This window comes from Rhinopithecus roxellana, chromosome 2 (genome assembly GCF_007565055.1).
Source record: "Rhinopithecus roxellana isolate Shanxi Qingling chromosome 2, ASM756505v1, whole genome shotgun sequence".
In the NCBI taxonomy this organism is placed as follows: domain Eukaryota; kingdom Metazoa; phylum Chordata; class Mammalia; order Primates; family Cercopithecidae; genus Rhinopithecus; species Rhinopithecus roxellana.
The window spans coordinates 109,015,259-109,037,163 of NC_044550.1; the positions used below are offsets into that span (position 1 = coordinate 109,015,259).

The following is a 21,905-nucleotide window of genomic DNA, read 5'->3' on the forward strand; positions in this document are numbered from 1 at the left end:
AGACTTAAAAAGTTTTGGGTTTTTTTTTTTTTTTTAAGTGTTTGTGCTGAAAGAGACCTAAGAGATTATTTAGCCCAGCCCCCTTATATCCTGAGGAGAAATCTAGCTTCTAAGGAATGAAGGTGCTTCCCAATGTCACATAGAAGTTCTTGCCAGAAGGAGTGCGAACTCAGGTCTGATTCTGGGTTGTGTGCCTTTCCCACCCTTGAGTTGGAAATCACCTGCATTAAAGGCTAGAGCCCAGGGAGAGGCACGTGGTTTAAGAGTAAAGTGTCTTGAGGAGAAGAGATAAGGAGAGACAACCAGTGATGACCGTCCACTTGTTACAGGTTGAATTGTCCCCTCCACATTCCCCAAGTTCACATGTTCAGGGTTTTTTGTTGTTGTTGTTTGTTTGTTTGTTTGTTTTGAGACAGTCTTGCTCTGTCTCCCAGGCTGGAGCGCAGTGACGCGATCTTGACTGGCTCACAGCAGCCTCCACCTCCCTGGGTTCAAACAATTCTTCTGCCTCAGCCTCCTGAGTAGCTGGGACTACAGGTATGCGCCACCACACCCCGCTAATTTTTGCATTTTTAGTAGAGACTGGGTTTCACCATGTTGGCCAGGCTGGTCTTGAGCTCCTGACCTCAGTTGATCTGCCTGCCTCTGCCTCGCAAAGTGCTGGGATTACAGGTGTGAGCCACCGTGCCTGACTGTTCAGGTATCTTAGAATGGGATCTTACTTGGAGATTACCTCTTGATTACAGAGGTCATCAAGTTAAAATGAGGCAAGTAGGGTGGGCCCTCGTCCAGTATGACTGGTGTCCTTATAGAAAGGGGGAATTTGCACACACACACACAACAGGGAAGATGGTGTGAGGAGACATAGGGAGAAGATGGACATCTGCAAGCCAGAGAGACCTGGCACAGATGCTCTTCATGGCCCTCAAAGGCAGCCAGCCCTGCCCTCGCCGCGATTTTGTACTTCTAGTCTCCAGAACCAGGAAAGACCATACCATTTCAGTTGTTGAAGCCACTTAGTGTGTGGTGCTTCGTTCCAGTAGCCCTTGAAAAAAATACACCACAGAACTTGGGAGGTGCCTGCGGAGGCTCTGGGGCTGAGGGACTGGTTGGAGAAGATGAAAAAGGAGAGGCAAAGATGACAAAATCATGGGTGGGGAGGCGAGATCTGGACAGAAAAACCAGGGATTAGCCAAGCGGGAAGCAGTGAAAACGAACATGGAGTCCATTTTTTCTAGATCTGGAAGATACAGATCTAGAGGAGATCTAGAAGAACTGAGCTGCCAGAGAGGTTGCTGGTGTGTGTGTTGCCCTCACCCCACTGCACCGCTGCGCCCAGCCTACTGTGGGAGAGACCCAGGGAAAGTCCTTCAGATATTTGTGGGAGTGAACTGCAGGGTGCCTGAGGCCTGAGGCGAACTCACGGTCAGTTTCCCCGGCCTGCAGCCCAGGCATATTCCTGCGGTGGTTGTGCCCACACTCTGGGGGCGACCTGAGTGCCAAGTGTGGTACTGCCCTCACTAGCATTTAATCTCTGTGCCCCAGCTTCCTCTTCGGTGAAAGGACAGTAATGACAGCACCTACCCCACCGGATTATGAAGATTAAATAGAATAATGTGTATGCAATGTTCGTAGCAGTGCCTGGCATCAAGCACTGGGTAAACAGTATCTGTTATTATCAAAGGCCTTTATGACAACAATCATTCTTCAAACGGCCCGCCAGCCAGCGCTGGGCGCAAACCCCACGGTAACCGGGACCACTGTTGCTAGAAGTTGAAGTCCTGGTCGGTCCCAGGTGCTACAAGGAAGAGCAGCCTTTGGAATGTGAGCCCGAAAACCATCGTGTTGGCTTCTGAAGCCCCCAGATGGGCATGGCAGGGACGCGGAAGCCCTGAGAACCGCACAGCAGGTGGCCGCCCTGGTGCAGCGCGCAGTCGTCCCTCAGCTCCCCTGCACTGGTGTGAGCTGCAGGCGCTGCCCACGTCAGGCTCTGCAGACACCAGACAGAAAAGGTTTTCCGGCCAGGCAGCGTGGCTAAGCCCTGTGGCGCCGCGGTGAAAAAGGGCTCAAAGCGGCCGCGCAAGTCAGTGTCAAGGAAAAACGGAGAGGAAGGCCCTTGCCGCCAGGGCCCGCGCAGCAGAAGCCTAGCCTGCCAGGAGGCCAGCGGGGCATGGGCTGAGGGTGCAGGATCCGGAGGACGCCGCCCGCCCCTCGGGCATCGCAGGGCCCAGGGTCCGCGGGGCCTCTGAGCTGAGGCGGTCCAATGTACCCTTTGTCCTTCCTCAGATTCATTATGAAATCCGAGGCAGTCCGGGCGACTCCAGCTGCGTTCGCCCGCCGCTGCCTCTCGCCCGCCGGCCATCCGCCAGCCACGCGCGCCCAGACTGTAGGGCGGCCGGGCGCGCGGCGGGGCGGGGCCTGCGGGGGCGGGGCCTGCGGACGGGGCGGGGCCGCGGGAGGGCGGGGCCGCGGGTGGGCGGGGCCGGCGCGGCGAGCGCACCAGCAGCATCCTGGCTCAACCGCGGCGGTGGCGGGGGCGCAACTAGCAGGGAGAGGCGGCGGCGCCAGCGGCGCCTTAAATAGCATCCAGAGCCGGCGCGGGGCAGGGAGTGGGCTGCGGTGACAGCCGGCGGCGGAGCGGCCGGTCCCCGGAGGAGGTGAGTGCGCCCGCCGTGCGGAGCCGCGCCTGTTCCTGCGGCGGTGCCCGGGCCTCGGCCGAGGCGCGGGCTGAGGTTGCCCTTCAGGGCCGAGCCCGGAGCAGCGGCCGCCGCGGAGGCGCGTGAGCCGCCACAGGCTCGTGGGGCCGCGCCGCCTTTCCGGCCTCCTGCCGCGGCCCCGCTTCCCTCGGCAGCCAGAGGCCTCCAGAGCGCCCGTGCCGCCGCGGCTTCCTGTGTCTGAGCCGCGGGCGGCGCGGGCGCGGGGCTTGTGCGCGGCGGGGGATGCGCGCGGCACCGACCCCTGTATGTGCGGCGGCGGGGACCGGCCCGGCGGAGCGGCCGGACGCCGCGCTTCGGTTGGGAGGAGGTGGCCCCGCCGGGCCGCTGACGTTTCTCTCGGCCGCGGCCCCCGCCTGCCCCAGAGGCCGGGTTCGCGGGCGTTCGGACCGCGCGTGGGGCGGGACTGCACCCGCGCCCGCTGAGATGCCGGCCCCACGCCGCGCGCCGGCACGAGGCCCACAGGCAGCTCAGAGGCCGCTGCCAGTGGCTGACATTCTCGCAGTGTCTCCAGAGGAGTGCCGGTGGCCCCTGCACTTGTCGGTGGAGTCATTGATCTAAGGAGTGCTGGCATTTTTTGAAATTGAGAAGCAAAGATGATGTCTGTCACCTGGCAGCGTAGATGGAGACTGGCGGTTGATGACTTGAATGGACACGTGGATTCGAGTCTGGGGACAGGCGTTCCCCCAGTCCGTGCGTGTGAGAGTGTGGAAACCCCTTCCCCACTCCGTCCAGTTTCAAGGTTATGGAGCGTAATTAAGAGTGACCATTCTAAAAGCGTCCTCTAGTGCCCTGGCTAAGACTTTTAAGTTTCTTGGTGCAGGAGTATCTGAAGTCCCGCGACTCTAACTGCCTTGCCTTTTATTGTTTCTTGACTTTTGATTAGCGTTGAGAGAAACTGGTTAAATCTTGCAGTTTCTGCCACACATGTCACAACTTAACCTGTGATTGTCCCAAAGAAAAGAGTTATTGGCTTCATGCCAGCAAAAAATCAAAAACTTCTGGTTGATTTTTTTTTTTTCAAGTGGACGTGGAAGGTTAGGTTGGCTAAAACGTAAAGTTTGAGTTGTAGGTGTGTGCTGCGTAGACTTGAGAAGATGGAGCTGTTTAAGGAACCATTGCTCGCCATCAGATTGGAGCTAGACAGTGCAGTGCCATATAGTGGAAAAGGACCGGGTCTTGGGAGACTTACTTTCTTGTTCTGACTCAACTCGGAAAACACCTACCTAGTCTGAGGCCCCCTCAGACTATCTTAGAGTTGCTGCCACAAACACTGGTAAAACTGTCCCTACCTTCTAGCATGCTTAATGTCTACGTCTTGCTGTATCTTTTTTGATGTAACTGTTTTGTGGAAAATGGTTGTGTGTTTGGGGAGACTTTTGAGAAAAGATAAGGTTGTCTTGTCATTAGAGCTGGGTATTTCTCCTCCTCTCTCCCTTCCAGTTTGTGAACAAACTGCATTAGACTAAAATCTTTCATGAGTCCAAATACTATGACTAGAAAAATAAACTTGTTAGCAGCACACGTTATACCTCTCCTCTTTAAAATAATAGACATATTAAAGACTTCTGTTTTCTGAATTTACTGTAAACAGAATACTTAAAAAAAAAATTACCCAGACGGGTGCGGTGGCTCACTGTAATCCCAGCACTTTGGGAGGCCAAGGCGGGCAGATCACTTGAGGTCAGGAGTTCGAGACCAGCCTGACCAACATGGAGAAACCCTATCTCTACTAAAATATAAATGATTTTAGGCTAGGCGTGGTGGCACGCGCCTGTAATCCCAGCTACTCGGGAGGCTGAGGCAGAAGAATCGCTTGAACTCAGGAGGCAGAGGCTGTGATGAGCTAAGATCCCGCCACTGCACTCCAGACTGGGGACAGAGCAGGACTCTGTCCAAAGAAAAAAAAAAATTACCCTTCCCCCCCAATTATAAGCATTTTGACATATTTCCTTCCTGTCTCTGTTGTTCCTATTTTTGCAGTATTTTTATTATTATTACAGGCAGCCTGACCAAAAAGAAATCTGGACTTTTAAGTTTTTGGTATTTAGAAGGTAGATACATGTGACCCACGCATGTAGGGACAGGTATCTATTTATACCATACAGGTAGAGTTGTCATAGCCACCTCTACTTTTGGGTGAAGTTTAGGCTAACTGAAAGTGTACCAGCATGCTGTGGTGTATGCAGAACAATGAACATAATTCAGATTATGTGATAGTTTTCTCTTGTTGGCATTATATATAACCCAGGGCTTACCACAAACTCAAATTTCTTATGCATTGACGTTCAGCATTTGATGTAAAATGACTATCTCAGAGTTGCTGCCACAAACACTGGTAAAACTGTCCCTACCTTCTAGCATGCTTAATGTCTCTAGGTCTTCCTACATCTTTTTTGATGTAACTGTTTTGTGGAAAGTGGTTGTGTGTTTGGGGAGACTTTTGAGAAAAGATAAGGTTGTCTTGTCATTAGAGCTGGGTATTTCTCCTCCTCTCTCCCTTCCAGTTTCACTTTTCTGGAAATAGCAAGACTGTAGGAATAGTAATTTGTAGATATTTATAGTCAGTAACCTTAGAGGAATGTTTCACTTTTAAGATCAATTGAATTTATTGTGTGAGTTTGCCATTTAAAACGTGCCAATTTGTGTTTACTGTCTCTTGTAACCAAACTCTGTTAAATTAGAATCTATTAGTAATGTTTTGTGGACAGTCTTGTTTGGATGATGCAATGCATGAGACTCCTGTACTACAAAATAGAAAAGAATTTCCTTTTAGGCAGCTCAAAGCTGTTGGTATCCTAAAGCCTTTTTAGGCCTCACTCTCTGACAGGCAGTGATCTGACAGGAGGTAGATAAAGGTGCCGGAGTTCTTAGTGAAGGCTGGCAGTCCAACTTGGTAGTCAGACAAACACATGACAGTCAAAAGTGCCTTCGACACTGGGGCCTGGAGAAGAATTCTCAGTGGCCAGCGCTGATCTGAAGCTGCAGGGAGTTGAGTTTGAGTTTCTACATGCTGGTACTTCAAGCGGCTTCTGAAAAGTTTTAAAGGAGCACAAGCCTGAAGGAGTAGCTGAACTTAGTGAACTAGAGAAGGCAGGGGCACTTTTACCAGGGTTTGTGGCAGCAACTCTAAGATTGTCATTTTACATCAAATGCTGAATGTCAATGCATAAGAAATTTCAGTTTGTGGCAAGCCTTGGGTTGTATATAATGGCAAGAAGAGAAAACTGTCACATAATCTGAGTGATGTTCATTTTCTACATCATGACATTTTCACTTTCTTTTTTTTTCTTTTCTCCCAGATAAGGTCTCACTCTGTCGCCCAGGTTGGAGTACAGGCACAATCATGGCTCATTGCAGCCTCCACCTCCCTGGGCTCAGTTGATCTTCCCACCTCAGCCTCTCCAGTAGCTTACAGTACAGGCGCACACCACTATGCCCAGCTAATTTTTGTTTTTTTTGTTGTGGTGGTGAAGCGGTTTTGCCATATTGTCCAGGCTTGTCTCGAACTGGCTCAAGTGATTTGCCCTCCTTGGCCTCCCCAAAGTGCTAGGATTATAGGCGTGAGCCACTGCATCCAGCCCACTTTCACTTTCTTTACTGTGTTAGAAACAACACAGTATTCATTCACTTATGACCTTTGAGGAATCAAGAGGGGTGGGTGAAATACTGGAGACTCCTTGAAGTGTGGCTGGCTTCAAAGGTGTCACCCTTGGACAAAAACTTAAGTGGAGGTGAGTAAGGGCCCTGCTCCCCTGTGCTGCCAGCCTTAGAAGGATATGATCATCTGGAGGCAAATAGCTTGTTGCTTGAGGCCAGGATTTCAAGACCAGGCTGGGCAACACAGCAGGACCCCATCTCTAGGAAAAAAAGTAAAAACAATAACATAAAATCTCAAAACTGGTGGTTCCATATAGGTGCCTGGGCTGATTCTCTTTATGAAATATTTGCTGGTCTTCAAGTTTAAATAAAATTCTGAAAGCTGTCTAATATCTAAATCAAAACCACTTGCCACAGAAAAGCTATATTCATTTTTCATATTTTAAGAGTCATGCATGCTTATTGGAAAAAACTGGGGAAATAGGAAAAATGAAGCTCTCCCAGAGATTAAATACTATTAACATTTTGTTGTATTTCCTTCCAGTCTTTTTTCCCTATACAATAAACAAATTTTAAGCATACATTGTTAATTAAAGATTAAAATTTTGACAATTTAATCACCTAAGTTATATTGTGGGCTTTTTTCCACCTTGTTACATATTCTTCAAAAAATAAGTGCTGAAGACGACTGCATTATTTGCTGTATGGACCGTAATTTAGTTGCTTCTCCCCTGTTGTTGGATATTTTTCAGAGCAGTTTACCCACCTTTGTTATATGTTTAAATAGGTCTTTAAAAAATAGGGCATGTTCTGCTTTAAAACTCTTGAAATTAACAATAATTTGAAAAGTGTTTTTACTGATGAATAGGCTTGATGGACTTCTGGGTTCATGTGTTCTAGTCAAAAGCGGTTGAAATAGGGATTTCATGGTTTGGAAAGAGAAATGGAAAGAAGTTAGGGCATCAGAGGAGGAACGGGGCCTGCCTGTAGACCATTGCCTCATTCTGGAGGGGACTTCTGATAAATGTAGGCTCTATCCATTAGCACAGGTTTGGCTGCTATAGAAATGGGCACTTTCCCCTTAGGTTTGTTGTGGGAGAAATGTCCATCTAAGAAGGACTAAAATACTCTGAATACTATTTATTCCTTTATTAAGCAGAGTCATGAGAAAGTGCTTCCGGAGCTAGTCTCTCCTTCAGGGCCCAGATGTCTGCCATGAAGCAGGGCTGTGGTAGCTGACCGAGGTGGTGGCCACAGCCTGGACACAGCCAGGTTTAGGAACGAAGCAGTGACCATAGCAGCAGACAGAGCCAGGTGCTGCTAAGCTTCTGATGGGTTAACTCATTAGTACCCCCAGCAACCCTGTAAGGTAGGTCCTGCTGCTAGCCTTACTGTACGCAAGATAAAGGAACAGGTGCAAAGATTAAGTTGCTCAAATCAGAATTTGAACCTAGGCAGTCTGGCCTCAGGGTCTGTGCTCCTAATTGCTTGACTCTACTGACCCTCCAGAGCTAGAAGTTTCTCAGTCTAGGAGGGCCTAAAAAGTTCCAGGTTAGGCCAGGCGCGGTGGCTCACGTCTGTAATCCCAGCATTTTGGGAGGCTTAGGCGGGTGGATCAACCTGACCAATATGGTGAAACCCCGTCTCTACTAAAAATAACAGAAATTAACTAGGCATGGTGGCGCGTGCCTGTAGTCTCAGGTACTCGGGAGGTTGAGGCAGGAGAACTGCATGAACCCAGGAGGCAGAGGCTGCAGTGAGCCAAGATTGCGCCACAGCACTCCAGCCTGGGCGACAGAGTGAGACTCCCATCTCCAAAAAAAAAAAAAAACGGGAAGAAAGTTCCAGGTTATACAAGTGGCAGTAAGACAGGAAGGACAGAGCTGTATCTCCTTCGGTGTCACTGCTCCTTGATTTTACCCCCATCTCATCTACACTCTGCCTTGAATTATCTCTTTATACCACTAGAGTGCTGAAAGAGACCACACATTTTGATTCAGCTTGGCTCAGGGAGTGATAAGATCACTTGCTATGTAGCTGTGACTTTCTAGAGAATTACAAAATAAAAGGCTTTGCCTGCCCTGGACATTGGTCTTGTAAGGCTGGAGAACAATTGAGGCGCACAATGAATGCATGCATGTGCTGGAGGAAGAGAGCACGTTTCAGCTGGGAACAGGACCCAGGCTGAGCAGTGGTGGAGCAGCGTCCGCTAACGTAGGAGACTGGCCTCACCGCGCCCGTAGGTTTGCTTTCTGCTGTGTGTGGCTGTGTGTGGTGGGGTACTTTGATCTCTTAGCGCATTCTAGATCGTATTCAACACTTTCAATAGACGAGAATAAAATTGGGACTTTTTGGGGTTTGAAGGCACAGTAGCATCGCCTAGTGGTTATGGATCTCTTTTTCCCAGTGAGATTTTAGGCAGAACCCTGAGACATGAAATACATAAAAGCAGGGCTGCGGTGGTTGAAGGGCTTCCTCTGTCTCCCTTTGCCACCTGTGAGGGACTTCAGAGCAACACTGAAATAAGCCACCTTATTCTTTGCACCCGTGCGGTGACTGCAGGGCTCGGAGCGGGGGTGACTTGGCCAAGGTGACACAACCTGCCTGCCCCTCTGGCCATGCACACATGTGGAGTTTGTTCCTGGATCCTGTGCCTATTCAAAGAATGGCTGGACCTTGGTGTTGCCCTTGATTTCTGCCCTGAAGTCCAGTCAGCCAGCAGTTCTGCTTATTCTGACCTACTCTCTGTGCAGTATTGCCTAATGCACATGCATTTCCTCCTTGCCTTCTCAGTATTGCCATCCTGGTCCAGAATTGTCACCTCCAATTTAAACAGTGAAGGCCTTTGTTAGAAAGGGGGCAGGGTGCAGAGGGGAATGGTTGCTTTTTCTAAATCACAGCTCTGATCAAATCCCTCCTGAGCAGAAGCCTTCCAGGCCCCCCTCTGTAAGGCCCCAGGTGTTTATTTACCTCACCTGTCAGGGGCTTCTGCAGCTTGGTTCTTACCTGCTATCTCCACGCTTCTCCAAACCACCACATCCTGAGGCTTCTAGAAAGCAGACTCTGGTGGCACGGGGTTAATGGGTCTGTGTACCCAAGACACTGTACCTGGGTGCTGTCATCTGCCCGACTGACCTTCCTATGTCCTGGTCTGATGGTGTCTTTGATCTTACAGCTAAGATCAAGACACTAAAAGTCTCTAGACTCAAGCCTGTGTTTTTGCTGGGATAAAGTTCGTGTTGAGTACATCTAGGCTGGGTGTGGTGGCTCACGCCTGTAATCCTAGCACTTTGGGAGGCCAAGGCAGGCGGATCACCTGAGGTCAGGAGTTTGAGACCAGCCTGGACAACATGGTGAAACCCTGTCTCTACTAAAAATACAAAAATTAACCAGGTGTGGTGGCAGGCACCTGTAATCCCAACTGCTCAGGAGGCTGAGGCAGGAGAATCCCTTGAGCCTCGGAGGCAGAGGTTGCAGTAAGTTGAGATAGTGCCACTGCACTCCAGCCTGGGGTATGGAGTGAGAATCTGTCTCCAAAAAAAAAAAGTACATCTGAATGGTACAATGCCCACCTCGGCCTGTTTGGAATGTCATTCCTTGTCCCACAGAGCACCCCTTCTTCTCAGAGACGCTTTTCCTGAAGTGACTCTCCCCTTCCTCAGCTGCGCTCACTGTCGTTCAGCTGGGGATGCACCAGCGACCACGCTAGTGGTTAAAATATCGAAACACTCCCATCCTGGCTAGAGAACAGCTGCTACCCTAGTGCCCCACCCTTAATATGGAAACTAAAGGGTTCATACATGGGGCAGCAGAGGAACTTCAGAGCCCTGTTCTGGTACACTGGCCTGTGTCTTTTCTGACTGGTTGGTGCCTGGCTATACTAGGTATTAAATATTTTGACGAGCATCCCAGCCTCTGTCCCACATGCATCTTTTCATGAGCACATATCTGGCTTTCACAGATTGGCACCCTAGCCACATTCTAAACTCTGGGCACATGGGAGACCTAGTCACTGTCATTTCTGTGTTTTCAGCAGCGTTTAATACAGGGCCTTACCGCTAGTAAGCATGTATGATTGTCTGATGATGGATTGAGTGTAGGGCAGGTTCCGATGGTCAGATGTCCCATAGAAGGTGGTCCCTAACAAGAGTATACATTGTAATGTTCCAGGTTTGTCTATTCTGATCCTATGCAAAACTTAGATCTTATAGCTAAGATCAAGGCACTGAAAGTCTCTAGACCTAAGTCTGTGCTTTCACTGGGTGAAGTTTGTGTTTCAGAGTACGTCTGAGGTGTTTCTTTCCGTGTAGTTTGAGTTGTGGTGGAGAAGCAGGTGGCTGTGGTCTTTGCAGGGTGTGGGAGGGGAGGAGATTGGTGTTGAGACCCAGCTAATGTTACATAACTACTGTAGCCTTCCTTTACCTGGTATTCTTGCGTTCAAATTGCCCCTTGTTTCTGTGCCACTAGTGAAATGGTCAAATGGCACATTGTTCCTTCTGTGGACAATTACCTACATTGTGCCTCAGGCAAGCTTCTGAGGCATCCCAGGATGGGGAGCTGGCAGGGGCCTTGTCTGTCAAGCATCCCAGCCAGGCACCTCACAGTGGACGGAACTGAGTTCTCGAGGGGGTGGCTGAGCAGTCCAGACTCTCATGTTAGACTCTCAGCCAGTCTGTGCTTTTCTCTCCTGACGTGAGTCAGAGGCAAATTTTGCTGACGCCAAGACCTCCCTGGAGTTCAGGCAGGGTGAAGATCCTTGTCCTTGGGGTCAGGGCTGAAGCTTCAGGGTTTCCAGGACAGACCTTCAGAGGAGGCCAGTCCTGGAGCCTGGCATGGGTCTCAGCCTCAAGTCTCTGTCCTCCACAAAGGCGGGCTCAGTCTACTAACCGTCTTTCGCAGGCCAGGTGACAGTCACCAGCAGCGTCTTGCCCTCTCTGGCATGCTTCTCTCCATCACTGGGTGATGCTGAGTGTCTTTGCCTCCCTCCTTGATGTGACAGTCCCTTTTTACAGGCTTTCGCAGACACTGTCCCTCTGCCTCCCAGGCATGGCACGCGTTTCAAGGTGCTCCATTAGCAGCTTCATTCATTGTTGCCCATGGTGGGGAACAGATGGAGATGCTAGCCAGGCAAGCCACCAGAGAGGCTGCAGGGCTGCTCAGGAGATTGAAGGCCTGTCTCCAGAGTGGGGTATGTGCCCCATAGAGGCTGGCTAGACCATCCATTAGGGTGTAGAATAGAATAGAAACATTAGAACTTCTATGGATAGTTATTTTTTGGCCATCTTTTAAATTCATATTTGTGTGTTTTCTAATGTTCAGAAAATATTTGCAGAATGTACATGTATATCGTTTATAGATAAAAGCATTTACAGGTGAGGGGTGCATGTATTTATTAGGGTACATCATCAGAAGTTTAGAGAACCAGAAAGTTAACTCCTTCTCTAGCACCAGTATCGTGAGAGACCTCTGAATGCCATTTTTTCAAAAGGAAAGACTTTGTCAGTTAAGGGGGAATAGAAACTGCTCTCTGGCTGGGTTGTGGTTCATGTCAAATAGGCCTGTGACTTCAGGAGAGTCGGGTTAACTCCAGAGTGTGTTTTGTCTTGGATCCCAGAGCTCAGCAATGTGGAAGCCTCATTGGGATCGGGGTTTTATTTTTTTCTCTTTTGTTTACTATCATATCCCCTGAGGCTGGAGCTGACTTGCATATCCTCAATATTTGCAAATTGAATATATGAGCCTTTTTATTGCATGATAATTAAGTATTATGCTGAGTTGGGTGCTTCAAGTCAATATTCAGGTTGGCTCCTTTTGTTTAAACCGTTGGGCAGTTGGCAAGATGCAGCCTACGTGCCAGTCAGTTTTACTGTCCTATACATCATACCCCCATGCGGTGGAACCATAGAGCCATGGAGGCCTCAGAAGTGTCACCTGAGAGACAGGGTGTTGGGATGTAACTTAAAGTAATTTTTTAAGAAGTGGGTATAATGATACAGTAGTAGCAAAATGTTGATCATTACTGAAACTGAAGTTGGAGTCATGGGTACATAAAATACAGTTTTATTATACTACTATGTCTACTTTTGAATAGATTTGAATTGTCATAATACATTTTAAGTGAAACATAAAGGGAGTATAGAGACCCCAACCTAGTATCACCCATTCCAAGCAGGTAATGGCCGAACTGCACAGTCTCTTTTTCTTTCTGTCTTTTAAACACCGGTCGTTATTCTGTAATCTTCTGCAACTTGTTAGGTTTGTTTTGATTTTGGCTTCCCTGGGGCCAGTCGCCTCTTTTTATAGTTACCTGAGCTCTTTGTGTAATTTTAGCTCCTGTCTCGTGGTTGTCACCCGTACCTCTCTTCTCCTTCCCCATACGATGGGCTAAATCCTGGTTAACCTTTTCTCTGTTTCCCTTGTTGCTTCCTGTGACACCACTGAGGTCTTCCATGTAACAGGCACAATTTAGAGGTCAGAACAGGGTCCCATGTTTTTTTGCAGGCTGTGTCCAATCCTGGGAACTCACAACCTGTGATTATCTTGTAGATTCCATTCATCTCTGCTTTTTTATTTCTCTTTTTGATGGAGTCTCTGTCACCCAGGCTGGAGTGCAGTGGCGCCATCTTGGCTAACTGCCACCCCGCCTCCCAGGTTCAATCGATTCTCCTGCCTCAGCCTCCGAGTAGCTGGGACTACAGGCGCCTGCCATCGCACCCGGCTAATTTGTGTATTTTTAGTTGAGACGTTGTTTCGCCATGTTGGGCATGCTGGTTTCGAACTCCTGACCTCAGATGATCCACCCACCCCTGCTTCCCAAAGTGCTGGGATTACAGGCATGAGCCTGTAAACTTGGCCTCATCTCTGCTTTTTAAAGTCACAGCAGGTACCTGTTGAAATCTGTAAAAACTCAAGTGTATTTCTCCAAACTCTTGAGAGGCTGGTCTTCCTCTCCCTGGGCAGAGAGGTCTTTGTGTTCTGTCTTCTCACCCATGTCCTGCTAAGCCATTTCTGTGGTTATCAGTCTCTGAAACCTTGATGTATTTTAAGAGGTGTAAGTAACTCTACCCAACCTGTGCCCTCTTTAGCCTTCTTATCCAGGTCACTGATATGTGATAGCTGTGACCTCTGCGAGCCGTGGGGTGGTGTGGACTCCTTGAAGACAAGGACTGGGTCTTGCTCCTCCCAGTCTCCCACCCCAGGCCTGGGTCCTGGCGGGGACAGGAGGGCTTTATGAACTAAACACCCACTGGGTGAGGGCGAGCCTCCTGCAGCCAGCTGTTTCTTACTCAGCCAGTTGACAAGAATGCGTCATGGGAGAGAGAGGGAGAGGCTCCCGGCAGTTGCTTTACAATGTTGCTGTGAGTCCCCAGCCCACCTGCTGCTCCTGCAGGGCCTCCTGCCTGCCTCTTTGCTCACAGCACTGTCTGGCTATTGCTGTTCTCCACCCCCTCCTGTCTCTGCCTGTTCAGACTTGGCCTGGTTCCACCCTCAGCTCTCTGGACAGCCCTCCCTCAGATGCCCGGTACATGCGTACTGTTTCCTCCCTCCTCTAGATTCCTGGAGCACCAGGGCTCTACCTGCTGTGGTTATCAGATCTGTCTTCCATAGCTCTGTTAACTCTTGCAGGTGTGTTTGTCTTCATTGATATCCTAAATTTGCTGAAGGCAAGGAAAACCTTGTAAGTGCTTTATCCTCAGGCTTTCTGTTTGTCAGGGACTAAGGAGAGTTCCTCATCCCCCTGTAATGTTCAGAGTGTTGCTTCTTTTTTGTGGCATGACCCCTTTTTCAAAGAGGCACTTAAGTGGAAGTGGCTCACATAGCAGGTCAGTGGCTGAGCCGGGTCCAGCGCAGGCAGACGATGCAAAGCATAGCTACGTATTTTCCAGGAAGGGTTTATATCCTATCTGTCATTCTGTCCTAAGGACAGGTCACTACCCTAAATCCTTTGTGGAGCAGGTGGGAAATACATAAATACAAGAGGACATTAACTGACCTGACTCACTGATAGCTTCTTTATCTTGAGAAACTTTAAAAATACAGCTCATAGTTAGGATGGCACGTTCTGTATTGTATTAATTTTACCACAGTAAAAAATTGGAAAAAAAGCAGCAACACACAAAGAACAACAACAGTAGTGAAAACATCCATAGACTCGCCACACAGAATTGAGGGTTTTATCAGTGACTCTTTTATTCATGCAGCACTGTTCCTGGGGCTTTTGGGCTATAGGTGGAAACTTCATTGTTTACTCCTGTATGCCAGGACTGCCTGGCCCTCTTTTCCCTTCTCTTACATAGTCTTGGAGAAGCTACTGTGGCGTTCATGATGGAACGAGGCGTAGCTTTCCTCTGTTCCCACTCTCTTCTTTATTCTCCCTGAAGCCCGCACCGGTAGAGGAGCTGGCTCAAGATTTTGCAGCTGATCAGAGGCACAGCCAGTACCTAGAATGTGATCTTCTTGCATTTGGTCTAGGATTCTTTTCATGTTCATATTCTCTTTATTTCCATAGTCACTACGGGAAGATGGGAAGATCCTGACTTTGGGCAAAGCACCTGAGAGGACCCCAGGATCTAGGTACCTTCTCTGCGTGCAGTTTCTCAAACAAGTGGAGCTTCCTCTCCATCCCTGGCCCTCGGAGGAGGAGAGTGCCTGCCTAGCTCGGGGCCAGCTCTGGCTGTTGTGAAAGGACATTTGATCCTCTCTGCTGTTAAGTTGTCCTCCCTTCTGGTTATGGTCCCTTGCTTCAGGACTTACTTTGTGGTTCAGCTGAGTCCAGTAAGGTGAAGAGTCTTCTGGATTATTTCAGTGGCAAAAAGCCATTTATTTCCTTCTTTAGCTTTTGTAATAACAGGCAGTGCTTGTCTTGCCTAATACCCTTAAAACCTACTGTCATGTTCTTCAACATGGAGTCATACAGACACAATTCTGACTCTTCCTGTGCTGAACGTCAACTGAAATAACGTGCTGTATTGATCCAGTTCATGAGTGAGAAGTTTAATCTACACGAGCCTTTTCTGTCTTGCTCTTTGCAGAATGGTTGCATCAGCCTAACAAGCAGATCTTTCTGTCTCCATCCGCTGCCACAAAGCTGTTGACTGAGGCTATCTGCCCAAGTCTGCTGGCTTCTCTCGCTCTTATCAGTAAACTTCTCTGCCTCGTTGTGACATATCTACAACAGTTGTTTAGCCTTATTCAATCAGTATTGGAAGACAAGTGGAATAATCTTGCTTCTCAGGACATTTTTTGAATGGAAACTTGCCCTCTTAAATATGTACTGCCAAAATTTAGCCCTGCTGTCCCACACAAAGGCTGTACATGACCTGGATATCTTCATGGGGCATGTCCTAACTATAATCATTTTCTCACGTGGATGTACATGACAGATATTTGTAGCTGTGTGTGAAGAGAGAAGGGAGGAGAGCTATATGTTTTTTTTTTTTTTTTTTTTTTACTCTGGAGAATGTTGGGCAGGTCCTGTTGTCAGCATTCCGTACATCACAGATGGCCGCCCACTAGCTCTGTGTTTCTGGGAGCCTTCTCCTCATTGGAGCCCTCACACGGGACTCTGGATCTTGTGCTTGAGTCTTGTCTGTTTCCCTGGTTTGGAAGATTCTCTTTTCTGTCATAGAAAGCTCACAGAAGTTGGAGTCCGGCCCTGATATGGGGCTCTGGGCTCAAGCCTTTCTGACCATTTGCTGTTTTACCTAAGAAAAGTACTTACTTGATCTCTTCCCTTCCCTGTGGGCAGCCTTGATTTGTTTTAAATGAATCATCAGTCGTCTGTCCAAATCTCAGTGTATCTCAGTGTCTTCTAAAGACACTTGCCCTTAGAGTTGACAGCAGCCTTGGGCTGACATTATACATAAGTGAAACAATTTGAGAAATATAAAACATGATCAAAATAAGAGCAAGAGAATATTTTTATGTCCCCTTTAAATCAGTGGCTCATACCCTTTTCTTTGTGCCCCAGTCAGCCAGGAGATGTTCTCTACTCCTTTCTGGTATGCTGTACAGGAGTCTGGTGGGGGTAGAAGGAGACGACTGAAGTTGGAAAATGCTTTCAATACCCCCTTTCTTTTTGGAGAATCACTGATCTATGAATATATCCTCCAGGGACCTGCCGCAGAGACACGGTCAGAATCACAGAGGGTCATTCATGACTTGGCAGATGTTTGTTAAGCACCTGTCCTGGGCTTGGGACTGTGTTAAGCACCAAGGGCATATAAAGACAGACGGGAGGAGACCCTGGCCGGGGAGAGGAAGGAGCAGCTATGTAGGTACTAAGTACCACTCGCTGTAAGTGTAAGACAGGAGGTCCTAAGTACCACACAGGGGTTACAAATAAAGAGGTCCTGGAGTTCAGAGGAAGGACTGATTGCTTCTCATAGAGAGGAGGGGATTGTGTAAGATTTTGAGGTAGTTGTGGAACCGCCGCCTCTTCACACATGAAGGAGGGCCCTGAGGACCCTGGAAAGTTGGGCTGGTTGCTCACAAATCACCTTCCTGTCTCCTCCTCCCAGTGTCTCTTCAGTGTTTTGCCATTCATTCACAGGCTCAAAATTACTTCTCTTTTTTCCATTTGTATCTCACTTAAGCAATTTTTAAAAATAATTAAACTTTTTTGTTGTGATAAACTATATATAACATAAAAATGTCATTCTGATCATTTTTAAGTTTACTGTTATGCAGTGGTTGAAGTACATTCACAGTGTTGTATAACCATTACCACCATCTAGTTCCAGAATTTTTTGTCATCCCAAGTTGAAACTCTGTACCCGTTAAGCAATAATGCTCATTCCTCCTCCCCCCACCCCAGTAACCTCTCTGCTGCCTTCTGTCTCTGTAAATTTGCTGATTCTGGGGACCTCCTAGAGGTGAGATCATGCGATATTTGTCCTTTGCTTCATCCATGTCGTGGCATGTATCCAAATTTCCTTCTTTTTAAAGGTTGGGTAATATTCCATTGTATAGACTACATTTTGTTGATCCATTCATCTGTTGTTAGAAATTTGGGTTCGAATCCTGGGCTCTTAAAGCATTGTGCAGCTGGGCACGGTGGCTCACACCTGTAATCCCAGCACTTTGGGAGGCCAAGGCGGGCAGATCACGAGGTCAGGAGATCAAGACCATCCTGGCTAACACAGTGAAACCCTGTCTCTACTAAAAATACAAGAAAAAAAAAAATAGCTGGGCGTAGTGGCAAGTACCTGTAGTCCCAGCTACTCAGGAGGCTGAGGCAGGAGAACAGCGTGAACTGGGGAGGCGGAGCTTGCAGTGAGCCGAGATCGCGCCACTGCACTCCAGCCTGGGTGACAGAGTGAGATTCCTTCTCAAAAAAAAAAAAAAAAAAAGGCATTGTGCATCATGGCTTGTCATTATCAGTGTCACCTATGCCCTCTGTCTAGACTTGGAACACCCACGCATGCCTGGGCTGATGTGCTTGGCTCTTGAGGTCCATGGGCTTTGGCTTCAGATCCAGGCAGTCATCCTGTTCTCGTGTGGAACAAGGGCAGGACATTTGACTCCTATGATTTCCTGATCTTTGAGCTGAAGGCAGTAACAACCCCGTGCAGTAAGGGCTGTGACGAGCATGCATTTAGCCCTGTGCGCAGTCGCTTAGCACAGCGCCTGACACACGCCAAGTGCTTAAGCACAGTGGCTCCTTACAAAATCATAGCTAAGCCGATTTCCCCAAACATCTTCCTTCCCCTCTCCTGTCCGCTTGAGCCCTATTGTTGGTTCCAGATTAATGTGCAAAAATGCGAGCCCTGGGGTCAGGAGGCACTTCTAGTAGCCTTGTCTCTGTCCCTGTAGCGTGAAGGGTAGCTCATTTTCCTAGATGATGCTCATTCGTTGAGGACCAGCTCAGCTGTGCCTTCTCCATGCAAGTCTCCCTGAGAGAGAATGCTCCCTGTCAGAATTCCTTTTGCACTTACTGCTACTTTGTTATCCACTATTGTGTGTAGACATTTATGTTATGTCTTTTAATTCCAAGCCTCATTAGTGAGGTCTGCAAGTTTTTCCTCAGTTTATACCCCTATCTGAATATGAAACAATTCACCTGCCCCAATATAAGATGAAAGTGTCCCAAAACTCTCCTTCAGTCTTTCTATTTGAGTGTTACCAAGGCTGTCGTAGTGTGAGGTGCTCTCAGCCCCTGTATTTGGAACAGCCTCAGGGAGAGAGAAGGCACCTTGTCCTGAAATCATCTCTGCCAGTCCTAGTCATGGGTCTTTGTACAGGTCAACTAGCTGAATTAGACTTTTTCTAAGGCAAATTAATGCTAGCTGGGTAATTATTTCTTAGGGTTTGACCTTACGAAAGCAAATGTTGGTTGTTACTGTAAAATGTACATTTAAAAATCCATTTAAAAAGCAATAGAGTATGAGGTTTAGTTAGATAAATGTGGACCCATAGGACAAAATTTCTCTTGTTCTAATATCATTCAAATGTGTTCTTGTGACTTGGGAGGGTTTTTTCACTAGTAGCACATATATGACTTCAAAAACTACCTCAACTTCAACAATTTCAATGGAAGAGGAAAATGTGAACGTATGCCACAGAAAACTGTTCGATGCTTCAAAAAGTGGCTGTAGAGATGCCCCAAATCCTATTTGAAGACGCGTGTTCAACGAACTCAAAGAACGTAGTAATGAAATGTGAATTTTTTTTTTTTTTTGAGATGGAGTCTCACTCTGTTGCCCAGGCTGGAGTGCAGTGGCGCGATCTCAGCTCACTGCAAGCTCCGCTTCCTGGGTTCACGCCATTCTCCTGCCTCAGCCTCCCTAGTAGCTGGGACTACAGGCACCCGCCACCACACCCAGCTAATTTTTTTTTGTATTTTTAGTAGAGATGGGGTTTCACCGTGTTAGCCAGGATGGCCTTGATCTCCTAACCTCGTGATCCTCCTGCCTTGGCCTCCCAAAGTGCTGGGATTACAGATGTGAGCCACTGTGCCTGGCCTAATGAAATGTGAATTTAAAACAGTATTTCTAAAGTAATTTAATTCTTCATGTGACTTAAATATAGATGTAGTTTAATGAATACAGAAACTGCTATACAGTATTTGACCCTGCATCCTAAAAATTTATCTGTTCAAATTCGACATGTTGTGTTTGAGATCTCTTTATTTTGGGGGGTATATATGATATTTGTGACCAATGTGAATGGTTGAGGTATGGTCCTCATTTTACTGGTTAACACTTAAAAGCTTTGTGTCTCACTCTGTCTCTGATAACTTTATAAGTGGATGGGCAGGGAGTGGTTTAAGTGTAGAAGTATTCAGCTGCACTTGATATTTCAATAAGATTTATAAAATCAGGGCATCCGCTCTGTTTCTCCTTTTTAAGTCTTTTGGAAATTCAATTGCTGATCTATAAGATCACTTTAATGAAAATCAAGTGGGTTTTAAGATGTATTGTACATAATTGGGAAGAAAAAGCCCCAAGGCAGTGGGGTGGGAATAGCTAACTCCCTGTGGATCCACTTGCATGTTTGTGCATGGGATCCCAAAGTTACCCCAAATCTTTCTCCTGAAGCTCGACGTGAGGAGATGGGCCCAGGGCAGTGACCACAGTCAGGACTCAGTGGGATAGGGTTTGGAAAGCGACCTCTGCTTTCCTCTCTAGCTGGGAGACTGGCATCTCTTTTGAGCTGCTGTACCTCCCTCTCTCTAGGGAGAGCCTGACTGCTCTTTTGGTTCAAAAGGGAATGGCTTAAGCAAATCTAACTTTAGGGAATTTGCCAAGCCAGGGTTAAGGAGCACAAATCCAACAGGTTTGGAGTGGGGCTTTGAAAGAACAGCAAATGGCCCGGCTGCTGCTCTCTTGTTCCTCCCTGAAGCCTGAGCTCTGCCCAGCTAGTGAAGGACAAAGCGGGTGCTTTCAGCCTCTGTAAATAGCCTATTGTACAAGGGGAGGAGGCGGGGCACGGAATGGCAGCATCTTGCCAGCTTGGGTTGCTGCGTTAAGGAAAGATGTCAGGCTTTCTTAATGTGCCACTGCTGGGGCCAGGGTGCTATTTATGTGGGTTTGTTTGAGGGCTGCATTCCTAGTGAAGTATTCCATCAGATTGCCATTATTCATCTTAATGAAAGCTTGAGGAACTTTAGAAGGAGAGAAACATTCAGACCACCCGGTTTTTGGTTTCTAAATGACATGAAGAGAATACAATGTTAATGTAAGTAAAAGTTTGCAGAATTGCAGGGGTTGTGTGTGTGTGTGTGTGTGTGTGTGTGTCCTCAAGATAATGATGTCCTTGTGAGTCACCTCTGGCCCTGAGCCACTATTTTCATGGTACAAATAAAACGATGAAGAGGTGAACCTTTGTGTATAGTAGGCCTCGAACCCACATGTTCAGAGGCCAGGGTGATGGGATAAATGCTAACGTTTGCGTAAGACATTGAGCATTTAGATGGACCTCAGTACGGAGCTCTCATAATATTGGGAGTGTGAGTACTGGAAGGACTTTAGAAACCTGACCTCATGGTTCCTAACCTGGGTTGGGCTAAAGGAGACTTGTGGTAATTATGTGTATCCTCGGGGGAGAGGGTCAGTGGCTTAGCATAGTTTAAGAATTATTAGCATAGGTGGGATTTAGAGTCACATTGGTTGGTGTCCCGTTCTTGACTAACGTCCTGGGGAAGCCTTGTAAGTCTCTGACCTTGGTTTCTTCCTCATCAGTTTGCGTTTGTGATGTTCGGATAAGACACTGAATATGAAAGCCTTTCCAAAACACTAAGTAAATGCTAATTGCATCTTTAGTTCTTCTATCCAAAGTTTGGGTAGACTTTCTGCTTTCTGACAGTCATGCAGTTCAGTTTCCATCACCCTGCCTCGCTGTGCCTGTCTCTGCCCAGGTCTATTTAAAGGAATCTTCTGTGCTGGATCTTTACACTGGGCTTATGCCCAGATTTCCTTGGCCATTGTTACCTTCCCTGTCCTTCCGTGGTTTTAGACTCCAGGTTTGTAGGAAATTCAGAAAACCCAGCTGAGCAAACCCACTTGCTGTAAGAGTCGGAGGAGGGTGCACAGGAGTGGCTGTGGAGGAAGGAGAAGCTGGCTGTCGGTAGCCTTGTGTGTTCCCGGCTGGGAAATACTGGCTCCTTAAGCCCTTAAGCCAATTGAATCATATTTTTGGCAAACTGCAGCATGATTTATATGCCCAGGCTATAAATTTCCTCAGATGTTTATGTGGAAATTCGATTTTGAAAGAATAAAGAAATATTCAAACCAGAACACTATTGGAATAAGAATAAAATCTGAGTTTTGCCATTTGTTAGCAAGTGTATGAGTCTTAATCCTTCTTAGAGACCCCTCAGTCTAATGCTTATGTTCACATACAGCATTGAAAGGCTATTTATTGTGCCTGATTTCCCTTGGATATAGGTCTGCCTCCATAAATACCCCAAGTGCCTTTTCCTTAATAGCAGTTAAATAAAAGGAAAAAGGTTTGTAATGCTCTCAGTGTCAGTTTAAGAGTTGTTCTTCATACAGATCTAAATGAGCCATTGTCTTAGTTCTTTATGCAGACTATAGTTTTCCTGTGTATAGCATTAATCAGTTGGTTCAGCGAAGTTGGCTTGCAGCTTGT

At 47.5% G+C, this 21,905-nt stretch overlaps 1 protein-coding gene across 4 annotated transcripts in view; it reads left to right on the top strand.

The window, feature by feature from the left end:
• Positions 1-2,478: 2,478 nt before the first annotated feature.
• The window catches only part of ACSL1 (acyl-CoA synthetase long chain family member 1), a 70,008-nt gene continuing 50,581 nt past the window's right edge, over positions 2,479-21,905 (top strand). For 3 of the 4 annotated variants that reach the window (XM_030918654.1, XM_030918665.1, XM_030918668.1), the window contains exon 1: positions 2,479-2,657. The gene's annotated coding sequence lies outside the window, so the exon portion shown is untranslated. Of the gene's footprint in view, positions 2,658-14,823; positions 14,889-21,905 lie in introns of all 4 variants that reach the window. The other variant, XM_030918655.1, reaches the window with a different exon arrangement.